Raw genomic sequence first — 25,989 nt, 5'->3', positions numbered from 1 at the left:
ATACGACGATTCCAGTTATAAATGAAAGAGCAGTAAAGTACCATTCAGATGACCAAAAATCAACCTAATCCGACATCAAAGGATGGAGTTAGAGCTGTCTCCATTGGATCACGCAATTTGGAAAGCTTAAAAATTCATATTAGAAAATGACGATCGAAGAGTTGCAATGTGCTTTTGGGAAATCGAACGGTCTCTGAATTAGGCAATTTTGGTCCCATTTGGAAGCTTGACAAGTTACCATTCCAATGACCTGAAATAGTCTAAATTTGACCTCTAAAGAGAGAGTTATGAGGGTTACAATTGGACAAGAAGATGATGGAAACATTCAGGATCGACGACTGCAATCCGACTTATAGATACCTTAATGGTCTCGGAATATGACGATTCTAATCAGGAATGAAAGAGCACTAAAGTACCATTCAAATGACCAAAAATTGACCCTATCCGACATCAAAGGATGGAGTTATAGATGTCTTCATTGGATCGCGCAATTTGGAAAGATTAACAAACTATATGGAAAAATGACGATCGAAGAGTTCCAATGTGCTTTTGGAATATCGATCGGTCTCTGAATTAGGTAATTATGGTCCCATTTGGAAGCTTGCCAAGTCATCATTCCCATGACCTGAAATAGTCTAAATTCGACCTCTGAAGAGAGAGTTATGAGGTTTACTATTGGACAAGGAGATGAAGGAAACATTCAGAACTGACAATTGCGATCCCACCTACGGATACCTAAATGGTCTGAGAATGCGACATTCCATTCAGGAATGAAAGAGCACAAAAGTACCATTTAGATGACCAAAAATACACCCAATCCGACATCAAATAATGGAGTTATAGGCGTCTCCGTTGGATCGCGCAATTTGGAAAGATTAACAATCCATATTGAAAAATGACGATCGAGGAGTTACGTGTGTTTGGGATTTCGAACGGTCTCTGAATTAGGCAATTTTGGTCCCATTTGGAAGCTTGACGAGTTAACATTCCAATAACCTGAAAGAGTCCAAATTCGACCTCTGAAGAGAGAGTTATGAGGGTTACTATTGGATAAGGAGATGAAGGAAACATTCTGGACCGACAACTGCGATCCCACATTCGGATGCCCAAATGGTCTGGGGATGCAATGATTCTTGTCAAGAATGAAAGAGCATAAAAGTACCATTCAGATGACCAAAAATCGACCCAATCCGACATCAACGAATGGAGTTATAGGTGTCTCCATTGGATCGCTTAATTTGGACAGATTAACAATCCATATTGAAAAATGACGATCGAAGAGTTCCATCGTGCATTTGGGATATTGAACGGTCTATGAATTAGGCAATTATGGTCCCATTTGAAAGCTTGACAAGTTACCATTCCAATGAACTGAAATAGTTTAAATTTGACCTCTGAAGAGAGAGTTATGTGGGTTACTATTAGACAAGAAGGTGAAGGAAATATTTAGAACCGACAGCTGCGACAAACTTAAAGATGCCCAAATGGTCTCGGAATATGATGATACTAGTCAAGAATGAAAGAGCAACCACTCAGATGACCAAAAATAGACCCAATCCAACATCTAATGGAGTTATAAACGTCTCCGTTGGATCGCACAATTTGGAAAGATTAACAATCCATATTGAAAAAAGACGATCGAAGAGTTCCAACGTGCTTTCAGGATTTCGAACGGTCTCTAAATTAGGCAATTTTGGTCCCATTTGGAAGCTTGACAAGTTACCATTCCAATGACCTGAAATAGTCTAAATTTGACCTCTGCAGAGAGAGTTATGAGGGTTACTATTGGACAAGGTGAGGAAGGAAACACTCAGAAACGACAACTGCAATCCCACTTACGCTTGCCCAAATGGTCTGGGAATGCGACGATTCCTGTCAGGAATGAAAGAGTTCAAAATTACCATTTAGATGACAAAAAATTGACCCAATCCGACATCAGAGAATGGAGTTATAGGTGTCTACATTAGATCGCTCAATTTGGAAAGATTAACAATCCATATTGAAAAATGATGATTGAAGAGTTCCAACGTGCATTTGGGATATCGAACGGTCTCTGAATTAGGCAATTATGGTCCCATTTGGAAGCTTAACAAGTTACCATTCTAATGACATGAAATAGTCTAAATTCGACCTTTAAAGAGACAGTTATGAGCGTTTCTATTGGACAAGGAGATGAAGGAAACATTCAGGACTGACGACTGTGATCCCATTTACGGATGCCCAAATGGTCTCAGAATACGACGATTCTAGTCAAGAATGAAAGAGCACTAAGGTACCATTCAGATGACCAAAAATCGACCCTATTCGACATCAAATGATGGAGTTATAGGCGTCTCTGTTGGATCGCGCAATTTGGAAAGATTAACTATCCATATCGAAAAATGATGATCGAAGAGTTCCAATGTGTTTTTGGGAATGGTCTTTGAATTAGGCAATTTTAGTCCCAATTAGAAGCTTGACAAGTTAACATTCCAATGACATGAAATAGTCTAAATTCGACCTCGAAAGTGAGAGTTATGAGCGCTACTATTAGATAAGGAGATGAAGGAAACATTCAGGACCAATGACTGCGAGCCCATTTAAGGATGCCCAAATGGTTTCGGAATACAATGATTCCAGTCAAGAATGAAAGAGCACTAAGGTACCATTCAGATGACCAAAAATCGACCCAATTCGACATCAAATGATGGAGTTCTAGGCGTCTCGGTTGGATTGCGCAATTTGGAAAGATTAACTATCCATATCGAAAAATGACGATCGAAGAGTTCCAACGTGCTTTTGGGATATCGAACAGCCTCTAAATTAGGCAATTTTAGTCCCATCAGGAAGCTTGACAAGTTATCATTCCAATGACATGAAATATTCTAAATTCGACCTCTGAAGAGAGTTATGAGCGTTACAATTGGACATGGAATCGAAGGAAACATTCAAGACCAACGACTGCGAACCCATTTACGGATGCCCTAATGGTCTCAGAATACGATAATTCTAGTCAGGAATGAAAGAGAACTAAAGTACCATTCAGATGACCAAAAATTGACCGAATCTGACATCAAAGGATGGAGTTATAGGAGACTCCGTTGGATCGCGCAATTTGGAAATATTAATAGTCATTATTGAAAAATGACGATCGAAGAGTTCCAACGTGCGTTTGGGATATCGAACGGTCTCTGAATTAGGCAGTTTTGAGCCCATTTGGATGCTTGACAAGTTACCATTCCAATGACCTAAAAAATTCTATAGTCGACCTCTGAAGAGAGAGTGATGAGGGTTACTATAGGACAAGGAGATGAAGGCAACATTTCGGACCGACGATTGCGATCCCACTTACAGATGCCCAAATGGTCTGGGAATGCGATGATTCCAGTCAGGAGTGAAATAGCACTAAAGTACCATTCAGATGACCAAAAATCGACCTAATCCGACATGAAAGGTTAGAGTTATAGGCGTCTCCGTTTAATCACGAATTTGGAGAGATTAAAAATCTATATTGAAAAATGGCGACCAAAGAGTTCCAACATCCTTTTGGGATATCGAATAGTCTCTGAATTTCGCAATTTTAGTCCCATTTGGAAGCTTGACAAGTTAGTATTCCAATAACCTAATATAGTCTAAAGTTGACCTCTGAAGAGAGAGTGATGAGGGTTACTATTGGACAAGGAGATGAAGGAAACATTCTGGACCAACTACTTCGATCCCACTTACGGATGCCCAAATGGTCTTGGAATACGACAATTCTAATCAAGAATGAAAGAGCACTAAAGCGCCATTCAGATGACCAAAAATTGACCTAATCCGACATCAAAGAATGGAATTGTAAGCGTCTCCGTTGGATCACTTAATTTTGAAAGATTAACAATCCATATTGAAAAATGACGATCAAAGAGTTCCATCATGCTTTTGGGATGTCGAACAGTCTCTGAATGGGGCAATTTTGGTCCCATTTGGAAGCTTGCCAAGTCATCATTCCCATGACCTGAAATAGTCTAAATTGGACCTCTGAAGAGAGAGTTATGAGGTTAACTATTGGACAAGGAGATGAAAGAAACATTTAGGACTGACAACTGCGATCCCACCTACGGATGCCTGAATGGTCTAGGAATGCGACTATTCCATTCAGGAATGAAAGAGCACAAAAGTACCATTCAGATAACCAAAAGTACACCCAATCTGACATCAAAGAATGGAGTTATAAACATCTCCATTGGATCGCGCAATTTGGAAGGATTAACAATCCATATTCAAAAATGATGATCGAGGAGTCCCAACGCTTGTTTGGGATTTTGAACGGTCTCTGGATTAGGTAATTTTGGTCTCATTTGGAAGCTTGACAAGTTACCATTCCAATGACCTGAAAGAGTCCAAATTCGACCTCTAAAGAGAGAGTTATGAGGGTTACTATTGGACAAGGAGATGAAGGAAACATTCTGGACCGACAACTGCGATCCCACTTATGGATGCCCAAATGGTCTCTGAATATGACGATTCCAGTCTGGAATGAAAGAGCACTAAAGTACCATTCAGATGACCAAGAATTGACCTAATTCAACCTCAAACGATAGATTTATAGGCGTCTCCGCTGGATCGCACAATTTTGAAAGATTAACAATCCATATTGAAAAATGATGATCGAAGAGTTCCAAAGTTCTTTTGGGATATCTAACGGTCTCGAAATTAGGCAATTTTGGTCCCATTTGGAAGCTTGACAAGTTAGCATTCCAATGACATGAAATAGTCTAAATTTGACCTCTAAAGAAAGAGTTATGAGGGTTACTATTGGACTAGGAGATGAAGGAAACATTCAGGACCGATGACTGCGATCCCATTTACGGATGCCCAAATGGTCTGGAAATGCGACAATTCCAGTCAGGAATGAAAGAGCACAAAAGTAGCATTCAGATGACCAAAAATTGACCCAATCCAACATCAACGAATGGAGTTATAGGCGTCTCCATTGGATCGCGCAATTTAGAAAGATTAACAATCCATATTGAAAAATGACGATTGAAGAGTTCCAACGTGCTTTTGGGATATCGAACGGTCTATGAATTAGGCAATTTTGGTCCCATTTGGAAGCTTGACAAGTTACCATTCCAATGACCTGAAATAGTCTAAATTCGACCTCTGAAGAGAGAGTTATGAGGGTTACTATTGGACAAGGAGATGAAGGAAAAATTTAGGACCGACGTCTGCGATCCCACTTACGGATGCCCAAATGGTCTCAGAATCTGACGATTCTAGTCAGGAATGAAAGAGCACTAAAGTACTATTCAGATGAACAAAAATTGACCCAATTCGACATCATATGATGGAGTTATAGGCGTCTCTATTGGATCGCGCAATTTGGAAAGATTAACAATCCATATTGAAAAATGACGATCGAAGAGTTCCAACGTGCTTTTGGGATATCGAACAGTCTCTGAATTAGGCAATTTTGGTCCCATTTGGAAGCTTGACAAGTTACCATTCCAATGACATGAAATAGTCTAAATTCGACCTCTGAAGAGAGAGTTATGAGGGTTACTATTGGACAAGGAGATGAAGGAAACATTCAGGACCGACGACTGCGATCCCACTTACGGATGCCCAAATGGTCTCGAAATACGACGATTCTAGTCAGGAATGAAAGAGCACTTAAGTACCATTGAAATGACCAAAAATAGACCCAATCTGACCTCAAATGATAGAGTTATAGGTGTCTCATTTGGATCGCGCAATTTGGAAAGATTTACAAACCATATTGAAAAATGACGATTAAAGAGTTCCAACGTGCTTTTGGGATATCAAATGGTCTCTGAATTAGGCTATTGTGGCCCATTTGGAAGCTTGACAAGTTACCATTCCAATGACCTGAAATAATCTAAATTCAACCTCTAAAGAGAGAGTTATGAGCGTTACTATTGGACAAGGAGATGAAGGAAACATTCAGGACAAATGATTGCGATCCCATTTACAAATGCCCAAATGGTCTCGAAATACGACGATTCCAGTCAGGAATGAAAGAGCACTAAGGCACCATTCAGATGACCAAAAATTGACCCAATTCGACATCAAATGATGGAGTTATAGGTGTCTCTGTTGGATCACGCAATTTGGAAGGATAAACAATTCATATCGAAAAATGACGATCGAAGAGTTCCAACGTGCTTTTGAGATATCGAACGGTCTCAGAATTAGGCAATTTTAGTCCCATTTGGAAGCTTGACAAGTTACCATTCCAATGACATGAAATAGTCTAAATTCGATCTCTGAGAGAGAGTTATGAGCGTTACTATTGGCCAAGGAGTTGAAGGAAACATTTAGGACCGACGACTGCGATCCCAGTTACAAATGGCCAAATAGTCTCAGAATACGATGATTCTAGTCAGGAATGGAAGAGCACCAAAGTACCATTTAGATGACTAATAATCGACCAAATCTGACATCAACACATGGAGTTCTAGGCATCTTCGTTGGATCGCGCAATTTGGAAATCTTAACAATCCACAGTGAAAAATGACGATCGAAGAGTTCCAACGTGCTTTTTGGATATCGAACGGTCTCTGAATTAGGCAATTTTGGTCCCATTTGGAAGCTTGACAAGTTACCATTCCAATGACATGAAATAGTCTAAATTCGACCTCTGAAGAGAGAGTTATGAGGGTTACTATTGGACAAGGAGATGAAGGAAACATTCAGGACCAACGACTGCGATCCCACTTATGGATGCCCAAATGGTCTCGGAATACGACGATTCCAGTCAGGAATGAAAGAGCACTAAAGTACCATTCAGATGACCAAAAATCGACCCAATTCGACATCAAATGATGGAGTTATAGGCGTCTTTGTTGGATCACGCAATTTGGAAAGGTTAACTATCCATATCGAAAAATGAGGATCGAAGAGTTCCAACATGCTTTTAGGATATCAAACGGTCTCTGAATTAGGCAATTTTAGTCCCATTTGGAAGCTTGACAAGTTACCATTCCAATGACATGAAATATTCTAAATTCGACCTCTGAAGAGAGAGTTATGAGTGTTACTATTGGACAAGGAGATGAAGGAAACATTCAGGACCGACGACTGCGATCCCACTTATGGATGCCCAAATGGTCTCGGAATATGACGATTCCAGTCAAGAATGAAAGAGCACTAAAGTACCATTCAGATGACCAAAAATTGACCTAATCTGACATCAAAGGATGGTGTTATAAGAGACTCCGTTGGATTGCGTAATTTGGAAAGATTAACAATCTATATTGAAAAATGACGATCGAAGTGTTCCAACATGCGTTTGGGATCTCGAACGACCTCTGAATTAGGCAGTTTTGGTCCCATTTGGAAGCTTGACAAGTTACCATTCCAATGACCTAAAATAGTCTAAATTAGACCTTTGAAGAGTGAGTTACATGGGTAACTATTGGACAAGAAGCTGAAGGAAACATTAATGACTGCGATACAGCTCACGGATGCCCAAATGGTCATGGAATACAACGATTCCAGTCAGGAATGAAGGAGCACTAAAGTACCTTTCAGATTACCAAAAATCAACCCAATCTGACATCAAATGATGGAGTTATGTGGGTCTCCGTTGGATTGCACCATTTGGAAAGATTAACAATCCATATTGAAAAATGATGATCGAAGAGTTCCAACATGCTTTTGGGATATCGAACAGTCTCTGAATTAGGCAATTCTAGTCCCATTTGGAAGCTTGACAATTTACCCTTCCAATGACATAAAATAATCTTAAATTCGACCTCTAAAGAGAGATCTGTGAGGGTTGCTATTGGACAAAGATATGAAGGAAACAATCAGGGATCCCACTTACGGATGCCCAAATGGTCTCCAAATATGACGATACCAGTTAGGAATGAAAGAGCACTAAAGTACCATTTAGATGACCAAAAATCGACCCAATCCGACATCAAAGGATGGAGTTATAGGCATCTCCGTTGGATCACACAATTTGGAAAGATTAACAATCCATAATGAAAAATGATGATCGAAGAGTTCGAGCGTACTTTTAGGATATCGAAGAGTCTCTGAATTATGCCATCATGGTCTCATTTGGAAGTTGGACAAGTTACCATTCCAATGACCAAAAACAGTGAAAATTTGACCTCTGAAGAGAGTGTTATGAGGGTTACTATTGGACAAGGAGATGAAGGAAACATTCAGGACTGACGACTGCAATCCTAGTTACGGATGCCCAAATGGCCTCGGAATTCGACGATTCCAGTTAGGAATGAAAGAGCACCAAAGTATCATTCAGATGACCAAAAAATGACCCAATCTAACATCAAAGGATGGAGTTATAGGCATCTCCGTTGGATCGCGCATTTGGAGAGATTAACAATCCATAATGAAAATTGACGATCGAAGAGTTCGAGCGTACTTTTGGGATATCGAACAGTCTCTGAATTAGGCAATTTTGGTCTCATTTGGATGTTAGACAAGTTACCATTCCAATGACCAAAAACAGTGTAAATTTGACCTCTAAAGAGAGTGTTATAAGGGTTACTATTGGACAAGGAGATGAAGGAAACATTCAGGACTGACTACTTTATTCCCAGTTACATATGCCTAAATGGCCTCGGAATTCGACGATTCCAGTTAGGAATGAAAGAGCACTAAAGTATCATTCAGATGACCAAAAATTGACCCAATCCGACATCAAAGGATGGAGTTATAGGCATCTCCGTTGGATCGCGCATTTGGAGAGATTAACAATCCATAATGAAAATTGACGATCGAAGAGTTCGAGCGTACTTTTGGGAAATCGAACAGTCTCTGAATTAGGCAATTTTGGTCTTATTTGGATGTTAGACAAGTTACCATTCCAATGACCTGAAATAGTCTAAATTCAACCTCTGAAGAGAGAGTTATGAGGATATTATTGGACAAGAAGTTGAAGGAAACATTCAGGACAGACGACTGCGATCCAACTTAAAGATGCCCAAATGGTCTCAGAATATTACGATACCAGTCAAGAATGAAAAAGCACTAAAGTACCATTCAGATGACTAAAAATAGACCCAATCCAGCAACAAATGATGGAGTTATAGGCATTTCCATTAGATCACGCAATTTAGAAAGATTAACAATCCATATTGAAAAATGACGAACGAAGAGTTCTAACGTGCTTTTGAGATATCGAACGGTCTCTGAATTTTGCAATTTTGGTCCCATTTGGAAGCTTGACAAGTTACCATTCCAATGACCTAAAATAGTGTAAATTTGACCTCTAAAGAGAGAGTTATGAGGGTTACTATTGGACAAGGAGATGAAGGAAACATTCAGGAACGACAACTACAATCCCAGTTATGGATGCCCAAATGGCCTCGGAATTTGATGATTCCAGTTAGGAATGAAAGAGCACCAAAGTATCATTCAGATGACCAAAAATTGACCCAATCCGACATCAAAAGATGGAATTATAGGCATCTCTGTTGGATCGCGCATTTGGAGATATTAACAATCCATAATGACAAATGAGAGAGTTATGAGGGTTATTATTGGACAAGAAGTTGAAGAAAATATTTAGGATAGACGACTGCAATCCAACTTAAAGATGCCCAAATGGTCTCAGAATATGACTATACCAATCAAGAATGAAAAAGCACTAAAGTACCATTCAGATGACCAAAAATAGACCCAATCTGACATCAAATGATTGAGTTATAGGCGTCTCTGTTAGATCGCGCAATTTGGAAAGATTAACAATCCATATTGAAAAATGATGAACAAAGAGTTCCAACGTGCTTTTGGGATATCGAACGGTCTCTGAATTAGGCAATTTTGGTCCCATTTGGACGCTTGACAAGTAACCATTCCAATGACCCGAAATAGTCTAAATTAGACCTCTGAAGAGAGAGTTATGAGGGTTATTACTAGACAAGGAGTTGAAGGAAACATTCAGAACCGTCGACAGTGATCCCACTTACGAATGCCCAAATGGCCTCAGAATACGACGATTCTAGTCAGGAATGAAAGAGCACTAAAGTATCATTTAGATGACCAAAAATTGACCCAATCTGACATCAAAGGATGGAGTTATAGGCGTCTCCGTTGGATCATGCTATTTGGAGAGATTAGCAATCCATATTGAAAAATGACGATCGAAGATTTCCAACGTGCTCTTGGGATATTGAACGGTCTCGGAGAGTTTAGAAATCAAGCGGCCTAATCGAAATAATGAAGTGGTGCACATCTGTGGGAGTTCCTAAATTTAAGTGAATAATGGATCTGTCGATCCAGACCTTAGGGCATAGGATAGATGGCTCGATGTATGGATTGGGATTGTTCCAACGGTTGGATTTATACTAGAATGAACGTGATCGCTTGTTTAACCTAGGTTTATATTTATACAAAGTTAGGTTACACAAGAACACCCAAGTATTGGAAAGTATGGGGTGTTTCACATTCATCGGGCCATAGCGATGGGAGACTTAAAGCTACCTCCAAGCATGGTCGTGAGTATGACTGGGATGAGTGGTTGAAAACAACCGCACACATCTACACAAATAGTCAGAGACCCCCTCTTCGAGAAGACACTCCTCCCGCTTCCCGCTCAAAGAAGACCCGCTGAAACAAGGCGAAGGAGTTCGATGAGAAGATTAAGGAGCACAATAAGAAAAAGCTCCAGAATTCGTGGTAATCGGTCCGAGTCATTGAGGGTATCATGAAGTTTGATAACCCTCACTCGAAAGGTATGATGGTGATTCCCATCAATGTCCATCACCACCAATCCATGCTTGACTGCAAGCCAAAGGATTACATAGATGGAGAAAAGTTGATGTACACTGCCTTGTGGGCGACAAGAGAACCGCGCATCCATGAAGGGATATTACAAGCACACAAGCCGCAGCAAAGCATTAGGGAAATCTACCCCATGATATTTCTTACCCCTTTTCACAGTCCGCACAACCTCTTCCTCACATATTTCTATAAAACCATCAGGCAGTGCTTCAGAGATCGCAAACAACTCTAGGGACCGGAAGATTTCCGAACAAGGGGTCTGTTAACTTCTCGACGCTATTATTCCGACTGGACAAAAGCCCCCTTGCTGAAGCATGCAGGTATGCTTGCCAAGATCGGCCTATACGATGCTATAGAAGTTACATCTAAGTACTTCTATAAGGAGCCCACTGTGCTGAAAGGTTTTCTTGAGTATTGGTCGCCCACTACCAACTCTTTCCACCTGTCGTTTAGTGAGATAAGTATCACACTTTGGGATCTACATCGAATAGCGGGTCTTCCATTAATGGGCAAGTTCTATGAAGAATTCGTTCCGTCCAACAGAGAGTTGGCCTTCGTATCTTCTCCCAATCGTAAGCCTTCCATTTCTGAGACCACCATTGAGCTCTTCAGGGAGATGGGGAAATTTCCAAACCATAAGCTTTCTCCTCTGCAGTGGCTGGCACATTTCTCTAGAACTCCCAGGTATTTCCAAGTCTAGGAATCAACTTCCCCCTTTTTCTTTCTTTCCTTTTATTATAGATTTCTTCATACCAATCTTTTACCTTTCCCTGCAGATTCTGTGATTGTCATTCTAAGGAACTAACAAAGCTTCACGATGATGTGAAGGAGAGGGCAAATTACAGTTCATTCGGAGAACTTGCAGCCTTCCTAGCTTATTGGCTGAGCATCATGGTACTTCCAAGCTCCAAATGGGCGGATGCTCCGCCCTGCGGTCTTTGTCATTGCCGGCACTTTAGCAGAAGGACACGAGTATTCTCTCGCACCTCCAGTGCTATGTTCTATTTACAGAGCCCTTGGAGAAATAGCCACCCATGTTAAGAACCCTACCACCGAATCTTCATCAACATACACTTCATGGCACTATATCACAGGCTGGCTAGGAGTTTACTTTCCCTGGACCTTCAAAGTGCCAGAGAAGGTGTATGCTCAACTTGCGCATCTCCTGCTTTGGTTCTTCCAACAAAGGGCCATGGCCAAAAGGTCATACGACTGGGTGGCCAACAAAATCCGGGATACTGACCAAGTGGACTTCTTCCAATTTTGTCTCCATCACTATATCAAAGATACAGACATCGTGGACCAGGCTAGACTCACCGTAGCAGAAAGAGCTTTCTTTCTCTCTATTCGCTGCTACAGTCTACCACTTCGAGAAGGAACGGAGTTCTGGCGAGAGCCCTATTATCCTAGCCACTTCACTCACCATTTTAGCTACGACCAACCCGTGCTAGAAGACTGCGGATTGGTCACTAAGAGAATGCATTGCTATGGAACCGGCCCTATCAATTGGGCCATGATATGGAAGGAATTGCTAAGCAGCCATGTTGATTCTTTCTTCATAATCCCTAGTTACGACTGCATAGTTCGTACTTCTTATAAGTAGATGCGGTGGTGGGATCACCAGTCATTCTTGGTTAACAACTGTTTACCAGTGGATTCACCCATTTTTCTTCATCCGCCTAGGCTGAGGGGCAGAAAATTTGAGGGCGGAATTGGCTTCATTCCAAAGAAGAGATGCGCATCTCATCATGGTGAAATTTGCAGAAAGATATCACTAGAAGATCCAATCCATGAGACGAAGCCCATTAATATATTTGGATGGCTGGATTGCTCACGGAGTCTTGATGGAATATGAACAAGTCCCTCGTGACTTTGGTGGTTGAGTCACAGAGGATGTTGAAGGAACCTCTTCTCCTATTCCTACAGAAACTGCGGCAGTTCAGGATGAACCAACTCTCCCTTCACAACCTACTCCTCCAAGTTCATCATCTCCTATGACCAGATCTCAAGCACGCTTGCAAGCATCGCCACCTGTCCCTCGGGAAGGAGGTAGGCAGGCATCTACATCCCCTTCAGTCCCGGCTGACAGAGAGCCTCAACCAAAAAATAACTGAGCTGCTTCTTCTAAAGGAAAGCAAGTCATGATCGAAGAGGTAGATGAAGAAAGCTTAGGAGATGAAAGTTCAGCTTCTTCATCAGAGGGTACTACTTCTATGGAATATGAAGATAATGAGGATGACGAAAGCAGCGAGGATAAAGATGATGATTTTGAGGAAGGAGAAGTCGATGTAGACGGAGAGGAGGATGTAGTTGATGAAAATGTTAAAAAAGAACATCCTCCTATGGCTTCTGAAACTCTTCCTAGTGTCAATATTCCTGCAAAGTCTCTTGCGACAATAAAGGAGGAAGAAGAACCTTTAGATTATGGAGAGTATGGATATTCACCTGTTAAGGGAAATTTAATTTTATATGTGTTTATATGCGTATTTAGTGATAGTTATTTTATTATCATTGTCATGTCTCTATTTCAGGTGCTCATGTTGTTAATATCGAGACAGGTGATACTCCTCGTCTAAATCCTCCTGCAACTGCATCAGTAATTTCGCCAAGAGCTCCTCTGGTTCCATTGGTGGCACCAAAAGTGGCGGCCCATGAAATTATATTTCTAGTAGAAACCACTGATTTGCCCACTCCGACCACTGGAGACTCAAGTACAGAAGTCAGGGCACCTTCCTTCGCTGACATAGGGCTAGCCCTTCTACAGTTCAGGAAATCCCTCCTCCCGTTAGTCATACTTCTGCGGCAAGTATATATATATATTGATTGCTTTATCAAGAGCTACACATCTTATAACTTTTTATCACTATCTCTGAATTCTTTCCTTCTTTATACTATAGGAACCCCTCCTCGCAGTAGAACGGCAAGTTCTAAGTCTGTGGCCACTGCATCTGAACTATCATCCTTTGTGAAGGTCCCCGCCCACAAGATGCTCTTGATGAAGAATTCTTTGTCAGCAATAGTTCACATCTTCAAAGACCCTGAACAATGGTCAGACCTAGATATTACTATCAAAATTTTAGAAAGTTCTGCAAGAATGGTGAAGATTAGCATATCCACTTTACGTATTCCCTTCTCAAATTCTGCGATTCAATAATCACTTTGACATCAGTGGAGAATGTTACAATCGCTCCTGAAATCTCAGAATATGGGAAGCAGTTGACTCTGTCCAAGGAAAAGGCTTCTCTTATTGCTTCCGCTATCTCTGAATTTGACCAAGAATAATTAGTTCTTCAAGAACAACTGAAGGCCTATACTGATGACAGAGTGGTTATTCAAGACCGCATCACTGCTCTGAAAGAGGAGTCTCACAACTGGAGTTGAAAGATCGCGAGAAGGAATCATCCATGAAGGAGATCGAGGAAAGGATACAAGTCAATATTCAGTCTGCTAATGCTGAGAAGTCAAAACTGCTCAAGAGCAAAGAGATGATTACATCATTGGAAGGTAAGCTGGCTGACATTCTTGATCAAGCAAAGATCATTCTCGAAGAAAAGTCAAAACATGTAGCAGCTCAGATGCAATAAGAGGACTTACAAAAGTATATGGAGATAGTAGGAATTGTAGAAGAACTTTAAGCATGTAATTTCTCTTATGTATATGCTTTTTGAACAAGTAATTTCTTTTAACTCACTTGTTGAGGCATAAAAAATGATGATGAATAAAGGATTGAAGCAAAAAAAAAGATTGAGAGATAGAAAGAAAATTGGAAAAGAAGAATGAATAACTTAAGGTAGGTTGCGCGGGTCCACGCAATCGACGTCCATTACGCGGGACCGCGCAACAGAAATAACAGTTGCGCAGGTTCGCACCATGAAATATAAAAGTAGTTCTTTGTGAAAAGATCTAAGGCATTGAAAGGTGGGTCCCATGGCACCGAAATCGAGATACCACATGTGCGAGGGCCTATAAATACCCCCTCCCCTCCTCCATTTGGATAAATTGAAGATTTTTGAGAGGAAGCGGAGCAAGGAGGAAGACCGAAGGTGAGAAAGAGAAGGCTACGGTGGTTTGCGCGAGTCCGCGCAACCGACATCCGTTGCGCGGGTCCGCACAACCAGATGCCCTACAGTCTGTGAAGATAAAGGGCTGTTATGCTGCCGAAATGGTTGAAGTCTTCAAGTTCCCTCTGTTCAAGTCTAAAAGAGAATAATCAGCAGAAGAGCGTATTCCTCCTAAGTCCTAGGAGATGACTGAAATCACTGACGAAATGCTACCGGATTTAATATTTGACTATGACAGTTGAACTCATAATAATTCCTTTATTCCGAGTAATCTATCTTAGAATCAAGGGATACTAGAAGGATGCAAATGAACTTAGTATTAATAAAATGTGATGATCATTTTAAATACTCTTTCTCTGTTATGTTTAAATAAGATAATCTCCCAAATCAAACGCATTTGTTTCCTGTTCGAAACAAAATGGTGACTCTGCTAGGGAATTTATTTAGCTTATTTAACATTGGCAGTGAAATCGTTATGAAACTTTCATCATAGTTTGGCATCTTTCAGACGCCAAAATGGCGACTCTCAGTGGGAACATCCTCCCCTTCATCTCTAAGATAGATTATTTAATTCTTCGACCACTAAATACAATCATGTTTCGTGTTCGAAGGTTTCCGCATCTGATTACAACCTACTACTCATGGCAACTTCTGTAAGAAAAGTGAACTTTCGATTTACTCCAACTGGGTTCGTGATAGAATACGCACCAGATCAAATCCCGAAGCACCTGACTCGAATCCCTACAACTGAAAATAGCATGACTCGAGTGACAATTGGGGTAGTATCTGCTTCGCCTAAACCACTGGGAGGCGATGAAGGATGGACTGTTGTAACGTCTCGCAAGACGAGGACACAGAATGCAAGAAGCCTTAAAATGAATCTGCCTTCACCAAGAGTCAAAGGGCCGATAACGGCTTTGGGTATTTCAAGGGCCAGACAGACAAGGGAACAAAAAGGTCAAGTGTTAATAACAAGCTCGCCAGTATTCATGTCACCCCAGACAAATTCACCGATGTTTGTATTGCCTCAGTTGACCGATGGCATCGAAAGCATGGAGAAGTCGAATCCGGACAATATGACAACTACAGAGAATCATGTGAATGAGATAGTAGAAGCGCAAAGAGCACTAATGAATGAGTACAAAAATCGTAAAGAGGCGATAACAAGCCTTGCAAATGATATAGCCCAAATAACGGCTCTCCCAACGACAGGCATAAAGGATAGGTAAGGAAGTCAATTTGAAAACTCTCAACTACAAGGGGCGAGATCACGAGGATCTGCTCTGGACATAAGGGCCATAACGCGAAATGAGGCAAGGACATGGAACTATTGGTCCTTTCAGGTATCGAACGTCATATCCAAGAGAGGTAGATGATATTCCCTTTCCAGCCCATTTCAAGCATCCAAATTTTCAAAAGTTCAATGGAGAAGGATCTTCAGAGGAACATTTAATGCACTTCGTTACCAGCATGGGAAATTTTTCTACAGTACCGCAGTATTGCTTATGATTGTTCGGGTTGTCACTGACGGATAAGGCATTCCGATGGTATTCCAACTTGGCTCCAAGGTCAATCCGCACTTGGGAGCAAATGCAAGATGATTTTGTGTCTAACTTTTTTTCTCCAACACGAGATGTCAGTATTGCTAAATTGACTTCTGTGCGACAAGGCAAAAGCGAATCAGTAGGAAGGTTCCTAGACAAATGGAAGACACTAGGAACTTCATGTAAATAGCTACCAGAAGAAAACGAACAAGTTAAGATGTGTCTAAACTCTATGAAGACAGAATTCATAGTTGGACTTGCCAGTGCCGACATCAGAACTTTTCGTGACTTGGCCACTAAGGTTTATGCTTTAGAACTGATAAATTGGATAGTGCTAGCATTTCGCTATGATACAGCTCAGGGGGCTTGCAGCAGGATGACAGTAAATACTATTGATTGTGACAAGCAGCGTGATAATGTAAGAGATTTGAAGAAAGAAAAACCAAAATGAAAAGAAGGGTCGATTCAGGTTATAAAAAACCCAGGACGCTCGATTCACACTAAGGGTTTGCATTCGATAAAGAAGATGTCATTCCAATGATGGATCAACTATTAAAGATTGGCACAATAAAATTGCTAGAACCCAAACGCCCTGAAGATGTGATAAAAATCGAAAAATGAAACTTTTGTCGCTATCATCGCTTGGTGGGACATCCGACAGAGAATTCTCATACATTGAATGTATAATACAATGAATGATAGACAAAGATGAAATAATAATTGGAAAGAAAACAAGCAAGAGGGTTATGGAAAGTATGGGTTTTGATTGCGAAGAATACCTCGGCTTAAATCACAGGAGAGGAATTCAAACTCCTATTGGGGTCGGCCAGGAGAGGCAAACAAAATTTCTAAACATGAGGGCAAAATCATCAGTAAATATGGTTACAATTGAGCAGCCAGCAGAAGAAAATCCTAAAATAGTCGAACATCCTAAGGTGGCTCCGAAGCAGACAGAAGACAGGGGGCAACCGACGACAGATAGTTTGTGAGAGATAAACTTGGGTACGAAAGAGGAGCCACGGAACAAGTTTATTAGCGTTGGCCTTTCTGAATAAGAATCTATAGAATACGTTCAGCTTCTTAGAGAAAATAAAGACGTATTCGCTTGGACATATAGAGATGCCTAGCTTAGAGCCTTCTGTAGCATTACACCGACTAAATATTTCTAAGGAGAAAAGGTCAGTTAAACAGGCACAAAGGCGATTTCATCCGGACCTGGTCCCCTTGATTGAAGAAGAAGCCAATAAATTGATGAAGGTCGAGTTTATTAGGGAGGTCAAATATCCCAAGTGGATATCGAATATTGTCCCGGTGAGGAAGAAAAATAGACAAGTCAGGGTGTGCGTCGACTTTAGAGACCTGAACGAAACCTGTCCAAAAGATGATTTTTCGCTCCCAATAACTGAACTACTAATTGATAGTACAACTCAGTATGCTATCATGTCCTTTACGGACGATTTTACAGGATAAAATCATATTTGAATGGCTCCTGAAGACGAGGAAGCAACGGCATTTAGAACTTCGCTGGGAATTTTCTGTTATAAGGTTATGCCATTCGGACTCAAAAATGTCAGGGCAACATATCAAAGAGCGATGCAAAACATTTTTCAAGACATGATGCACAAGCACGTTGAATGTTATGTTAATGACTTAGTAGTCAGGTCGGGAGGCCATTAGGAACATCGTGAGCACTTGGCGTCGATTTTCCGTTGACTCAGAAAGAAATAATTGAAGATGAATCCTGCTAAATGCGCATTTGGGGTGTCCTCCAATAAGTTTCTTGGTTTTGTTGTCTAGCATAGAGGCATTGAGATTGATCCAAGGAAAGTCAGGGCTATTCAAAATATGCCGCCACCGAAGATATTGAAAGAATTAAAAAGTTTGCAAGGAAAATTGGCATACATTTGCCGTTTCGTTTCGAATTTGGCAGGGAGATGTTAGCCATTTTTCCCATCTGATGAAAAAGGGTATAGAGTTTGTATGGGATCAAGCCTGTCAAAACGCGTTCGACTCAATAAAGGAATTACTGAAACAGCCACCAGTATTGGCAGCTCCAGTGAAAGGAAAGCCACTTATTTTGTATATATCTGCAGCTGAATATTCTTTAAGAGCTTTGCTGGCATAGGTGAATGAGTCTGGAAAAGAAACCGCTCTTTACTATTTAAGTCGGACCCTAATGGGGGCAAAATGTAATTACTCCCTGATCGAGAAAGAATGTTTGGTGTTAATATTTGCAGTGCAAAAGCTGAGACGTTATTGTCTATCTCATCATATAACATTGATTTCAAAGGCCGGTCCATAAATTTTTTAATGACAAGACCAATGTTGTCCAGAAGATTAGCTAAATGGATGTTGTTACTTTCAGAACATACTATTACGTACGAACCAACAAAAGCAGTCAAAGGGCAGGCAGTGGCAGATTTCCTTGCAGCGCACCCTATAGTAGAATCTAAGGCCATTAGTGACGATTTTCTAGATGAGCAAGTTATGTTAGCTGAATCGCAGAGCCTATGGCAGATGTATTTTGATGGTGCTTCTCGAGCATCAGGAGCGGGGGCAGGAGTGATATTCATTACTCCCTAAGGTGACTTACTACCTTACTCCTTTACATTAGGAACTTCATGTACGAATAATGAGGCTGAATACAGAGCCCTGATTATTGGAATGAAAATGGCTAAAGAAATGAAGATAAGAATGCTACATATCTTTGGGGATTCTAAATTGATTATAAATCAATTGACAACTGAATTTGAGATAAGAAAGCAAGAACTTTTGCCATATTGTCGGAAGGCACAACAGTTATTAGAACAGTTTTTCCATGTTAAAATCAAGCATATCCCTTGGTCAGAAAATGCAAAAGCGGATGCTTTGGCCATCTTGGCAGTGGCTTTATCTTGTCCAAATCGAAGCCCTCTTCAAGTGACTATAAAAGAAAGAAGATTTTTACCATCATCAAAAGTTATTAAAGAAATTATTGAAACTCTTCATGTATCGTGTCTGGAGATCACAATAGAAGATTGGTGTCAACCTTTCATAGATTATCTTAAATTTAACATTCTACCGGAAGAACCCGCGCAGAGACAGCAAATCAGGCAATGGTCAAGTAGATTCATCATATGCAGTGAAGTGTTGTACAAAAGGTCTTACAATGGAATGCTGTTACATTGCTTAGATGAGCAAGAAGCAGGCCAGGTATTGCAAGAAGCACATTCTGGAGAATGTGGGGCACATCAAGCGGGTCGAAATTTATTTCATCGAGTACATAGGATGGGGTATTATTGGCCCACCATGTTCAAAGACGCGATAGATTATGCAAAATGATGTCATGAATGTCAGATTCACGGAGATGTTATACATGTTCCTCCAGAGGACCTACATCAGTTAGTGGCTTCTTGGCCCTTCTCTTCTTGGGGGCTTGACGTTATTGGTCCTATCAATCCACCTTCGACTAAAGGGAAGCAATATATTTTGGCAGCGACAGATTACTTCTCCAAATGGACCAAAGCAGTTGCATTACACAGTGTTAAAGAGAAGGATGTAGTCAATTTCATCTAACACATGATAATATACCATCATGGTATTCCAAAGAAAATTGTTACAAACAATGGCACTCCCTTCAAAAACAAAGGCATGGAAAAATTGTGTCAGAAATTCAGCATTCATCATTCGTTCTCAACACCTTATTATCCATCGGCCAATGGATTAGTAGAGGCATTTAATAAAACAATAGTCAAAATACTAAAGAAGACAGTGACAGGGAACAAACGTGATTGGGATGAAAGGTTACAAGAAGCATTATGAGCATACAAAACTACTCGCCGGACAGCGATAACAGCAACACCATATTCACTAATCTATGGTGTGGAAGCAATGATCCCAATTGAAATACAAGTAGCGTCACTGAGAGTGGTAGTACACCAGTCTATAACCGATGATGAAAATGCAAAAATAAGGTTAAGAGAGCTAGATTTGCTTGATGAGAAACGTCTGGCTACCCAACAGCGATTGCAAATATATTAGGTAAGAATATCAGCCGCCTTCGACAAACGAGACAAGTATCGCTCTTTCAAAAAAGGGGATATGGTGCTGATATTGAAAAGACCTATCGTGGTCACCCGTCGAATAGGGGGGCAAGTTTGAGCCTAAACGGGACGACCCGTACATAATAAAAGAAGTATACTCCAACGGAGCATATAGAGTTGTGGAAAAAGATGGGCGAGGAATTAATATACCAGTTAATGCTTGCTTCCTTAAGAGATATCGTCCATAATTGATTTTGATCCAGAATATCATCAGAATAATGATTCTGAATCAAAAGGGGGCAAGAATAGATCAAGGCCATGTATCATTTGATGAATGAATAAAGAAGAAGTTCGCAAGCATATCAAGACTATGTAATAGCAAATATTGCAAAAGGAAAGTGAACATCACCATCATCAAGCGAGCCCTACAAAATTTTGTCTGAAATTGATACCATCACCAAATTGGTATATTAAGAACAACATAGACGGACAGACGAGTATAATCGAAGATATTAGCAGAAGTGGTGATGTATCAATTTCAGACAGAGATGTCTATCATTCTCACAATAATTGATCATACCTATCATTGTCTTCTAAAGGCATTTTAAGGTAGCCTAGTCAAGCCAATGGCCAATCGCGCATAAGGACTATCAAGATCGCCATTTGAGTAGTGGTGAGAAGCCAGTGGCCCTAAAAAGCCCATGAAGGCTATCGTACGCATACCCATGCGAGCAGCTGACGGAGCCAGTGACCAAAAGTCTAAAAAGGTCAAAAGTCCTCAATGGCTAGTCATGTGTAACCCCCATGCCGTCTGTATAGCTTTCCGGCAGTGTCATGGGGAATAGAGGAAAATGCCCTCCCATGAATGGGCTCGACCTTGCAGACGAAGAAAATGAGGGCCGCAGTGTGAGCTTTAGATAGGCCAACTGTGCGTAAGACCCCCCAGATCTACGGTTTGATTTCAGTATTAACTCATGAGGAAGGGCTTAAACCTACTCATTGATGGACTGGCGGCCCTAGATTTGGTACCCCAAAGGTCACCTTGTGCGCCCCGTGAACTCTAGTGAGTTACTGCGGCTAACCCTGTGCATAATTCCAACCGAGTTCACGACCCCAATAGCTTCACTGGGCCCCTCTGATGGATCACAGTTTGTGAACTCCCTAAGCTGTGAGAAGTCCAGTGAACTCCTAAGAGTTACAAAGGCCATCACATGAGACCTGGCTCCACTACTCAAGAGCTTAAACTGTATGTAACTGACTAAATTGAAATTTATTACTACCAATCAAAACAAGAATCATATAAGAAGTCCCGCACTAACAAGCATAAAATGCTAAGTGTTGTAATTAGTTCCTTATTAAACGTTATGTTAAGATTACTACACAGATAAATATGCTTGAAATTTGTCATGAATTAGAAATTTATGAGTACTTCAATGTTGTCGATAATGTGAGTTAGGAATATATATATATATATATATATATATATATATATATATATATAAACTTTTGTATGCAAATAAACATATATATATATATATATATATAAATAATACTAAGATTATAAGAATATATGGCCATATATTCTTATAATTGAGTATGTTAAGACATGTCAATCATTTGATATAATGACAAGAATCACAAAGTTTCATATGCAAAATGTATTTCTGCCATAATAAATAGAACTACAATTGTATTAAGTCAGAGCAAAATATTCAATGTTTGGTATCTTTTAATCTAAAGCCAAATATTTCAAAATATATTTATTCTTCCGAAGAAGACGAGTCTTCGATAATAATATGCTTATCCTTCCGAGGTGGATAACGATGGCTTAACAATTCCTGCTTTTCTAATGAAGGAGAATTATCGCGCAGTATCTACAAAGGCGGAGGAGAATAGAACTGTAAGGGATCGTCATTCTTTGCAAAGAATTCATGAGTATTTGTCAGAGGAGTACCAAAAGTTATCCATCCTTCGAGAGCATCAGCAGGTTTTACTTTATAAATGGTGTCTTCTAAAGAGATCCTGGTACCAAGTTGATCTGGAAAGGGGGGAGGACTCGTTTCTTCAAAATAGCCGATGCCCAGATCTTTCTGATAATCCCTAAGGTAAGGAGGGGGAATCCACATAGCATGATCTACTAGATGATAATTATCTATCAAGTAATGCTGGTGAACCTACCATCGTGTCCAACAATAAGAAGCGCTAACCGGATAATTGTAGCTAGGAATTATGAAATGTGATCCAGTCTGAATGATCAAGAGCTACTTCCATTTCAAAGCCCAATTATATGGCCCAATGCTATAACTTCTCATCGCTCTTATGACAATGACATGAGTCTCAGGAACGGCTTGATCAAAGCCAAATTGGCGAGCAAACCTACTGGGGTAGTATGGTTCGTGCCAAAACATGCTACCTTCTCTCCATGGAAGAGTATTGGATCTGATAGAAACAAGGAAGGAATGTTCATTAAAAAAGATAGAATCATCATCAATAGCGTCCACATCTTCAGGATAGCTGGTCAATGAAATTTGGTAAAAGTCAATGGGATCATTGGTTTTCATTCTTTTAGAAATCCATCCACTTGATTCCTTAATCATATCTTTCAATTGGAAATGTTGAAGAGGAAGCTGATCGGGGTTCGAGTATGCCCTTACAGAGTCAGCAAATGTCCAAGGAAAGTATACTCTTAGCCAACCTATGAAGAAATGTCAAGGAGCACAGACAGAAAAGGCTTCAGGAACAGGATCTTTTAAACCAGAAATGACATCTCCGAAGGCGCGATAGAGAGAACATAATACCGGGGGAGCTAGTGAATATTTTTGGCCTTCGGCCATTGCTCCTGCGACCACGAAAAACAAAGGCCTAATAATATCCGCTTGATCAAGATCAGGGAATATCACTAGGTGGAGCACGAAGGGCAAGTTGGCTTGTCCTATATGTGGTATTAAGACTTGTTCATTGTCATTGAAGCATGGTAGAAAAATGTGTTATATGGGCCATCGTCGCTTCCTTCCGAGCAATCATAGTTGGTGCAGGAAAACAATGATCTTTAATGGCAAACAAGATCATAGGCCACCCTCGAAATAGCTATCTGGAGAAGATGTGATACAACAACTGAGTAACATTGGAAAAGTTATATTTGGTAAGGCATCGCACTTGAAGAAGAGGAAACGTACAGTATTAGACTATAACTAGAGGAAGAAGAGCATCTTTTTTGAGTTGCCCTATTGGAGTGATCTAAAATTGCGACACAACTTGGATGTCATGCATATTGAGAAAAATATAGGTGACAATGTCTTCGGAACATTGATGAACATAGAGAAGAAAATAAAAAATAGTTTTAAGGCTCGATTGGATCTGCAAGAAATGGGTTTAAGGAAAGAATTGCACTTGCAACCACATGAAAATTCGTATACTATACCAGTAGCCTGTTACACGTTGACAAAATTAGAGAGAAAGTGTTTCTATGAATGGTTGAGATCGGTGAAGTTTTTCGATGGGTATGCGTCAAACATATCTCGGCGCATAAACGTTACGGACTGTAAGGTAACAGGAATGAAAAGTCATGATTATCACGTCCTTCTACAACGCCTACTGCCAGTTGAGATTTGTGGATTCCTGAGTAAGGATATCAGTGTGGCGCTGATTGAGTTGGGGATATTCTTTAAGGATTTGTGTTCTAAATCGTTGAATATATATCAGGAATTTTGTGCAGAATTTTGAGCTGGAAATTTTTTTTAAAAAAAAAGGAGACTTTTAGCGACAAAAATTTTCGTAGCTAAAAGTTTTGTAAACGTTTTTTAGTGACAAAAATTTTTGTAGCTAAAGTTTTGTAATTTATTTTTAGCAGCAAAAATTTTCGCTGCTAAAAAGTCTTATAAAGTTTTTCAGCGACGAAAATTTTTGTCGCTAAAAGTGGAACGAATTTTTTTGGCAATGAAAATTTTCGCTACTAAAAGTCATGTAAATTTTTTTTAGCGACAAAACGTTTCGTTGCTAAAAGTGGAACGAATTTTTTTTGCAGCGAAAATTTTTACAGCTAAAAGTCTTGTAAATTTTCTTTAGCGATGAAAATTTTCGTCGCTAAAAGTGGAACGAATTTTTTTTGTATCTAAAATTTTCGCTGCTAAGTCTTGTAAATTTTTTTAGCAACGAAAATTTCCATCGCTAAAAGTGTAGCGAATTTTTTTTTCGCAGTGAAAATTTTCGCTGGTAAAAGTCTTGTATAGTTTTTTTTGCGACGAAAATTTTCGTCACTAAAAGTGGAACATATTTTTTTAGCAGTGAAAATTTTCACTGCTAAAAGTCTTGTACAGTTTTTTAGCAATGAAAACTTTCGTCGCTAAAAGTGGAGTGATTTTTTTAGTAGTGAAAATTTTCGCTGTTAAAGTCTTGTAAAGTTTTTTAGCAATGAAAATATTTATCACTAAAAGTGGACCGAATTTTTTTAGCAGCGAAAATTTTCGTGGCTAAAAGTCTTGTACAGTTTTTTTAGTGATGAAAATTTTCATCGCTAAAAGTGGGACAATTTTCGCTGCTAAAAGTCTTGTACAGTTTTTTTAGCTAAAAGTGGGATGATTTTCGTCGCCAAAAGTGGGACGATTTTCGTCACTAAAGGTGGGACAATTTTTGTCTCTTAAAAGCTAGCATTTAGCGACAATTCGAATTTTTCGCCAATAAAACCCTTCTGCTTCGGTCTTTTAGTGACAAAAATTTTCATCGCTAAAAGTGGGATTTCTTGTAGTGACAAGAAGATAAAGGAAACATCCAGGACTGACGACTGCGATCCAACTTAAAGAGGCCCAAATGATCTCGGAATATGACGATACCAGTCAAGAATGAAAGAGCATGAAAGTACTATTCAGATGACCAAAAATTGACCCAATCTGACATCAAATGAAGGAGTTATAAGCATCTCCATTGGATCTCGCAATATAAAAAGATTAGCAATCCATATTGAAAAATAACGATCAAAGAGTTCCAACATGCTTTTGGGATATCGAACGGTCTCTGAATTAGGCAATTTTGGTCCCATTTGGAAGATTGACAAGTTACCATTCCAATGACCTGAAATAGTCTAAATTTGACCTCTGAAGAGAGAGTTCTAAGGGTTACTATTGGACAAGGAGATGAAGAAAACATTCAGGACCGATGACTGCGATCCCACTTATCGATGCCCAAATGGTCTCGGATATGACGATTCCAGTCAGGAGTGAAGGAGCACTAAAGTACCATTCAGATGACCAAAAATAGAGCCAATCCGACATCATAGGATGGAGTTATAGAAGTCTCCATTGGAACGCGCAATCTGGAGAGATTAACCATCCATATTGAAAAATGACGATCAAAGACTTCCAACGTGCTTTTGGGATATCTAACGGTCTCTGAATTAGGCAAACTTAGTCTCATTTGGAAGCTTGTCAAGTTACCATTCCAATGACCTGAAATAGTCTAAATTAGACCTCTGAAGAGAGAGTTATGAGGGTTACTATTGGACAAGGAGATGAAGGAATTGTTCTCGACCGACAACTGCGATCCAACTTATGCCCAAATGGTCACGGAATACGACAATTCCAATTAGGAAAGAAAGAGCACTAAAGTACTATTCAGATGACCAAAAAT

This window comes from Magnolia sinica, chromosome 12 (assembly GCF_029962835.1).
Source record: "Magnolia sinica isolate HGM2019 chromosome 12, MsV1, whole genome shotgun sequence".
NCBI classification, from domain to species: domain Eukaryota; kingdom Viridiplantae; phylum Streptophyta; class Magnoliopsida; order Magnoliales; family Magnoliaceae; genus Magnolia; species Magnolia sinica.
The sequence above is the reverse complement of the archived record's forward strand: the minus strand, read 5'-3'. Positions refer to the sequence as shown.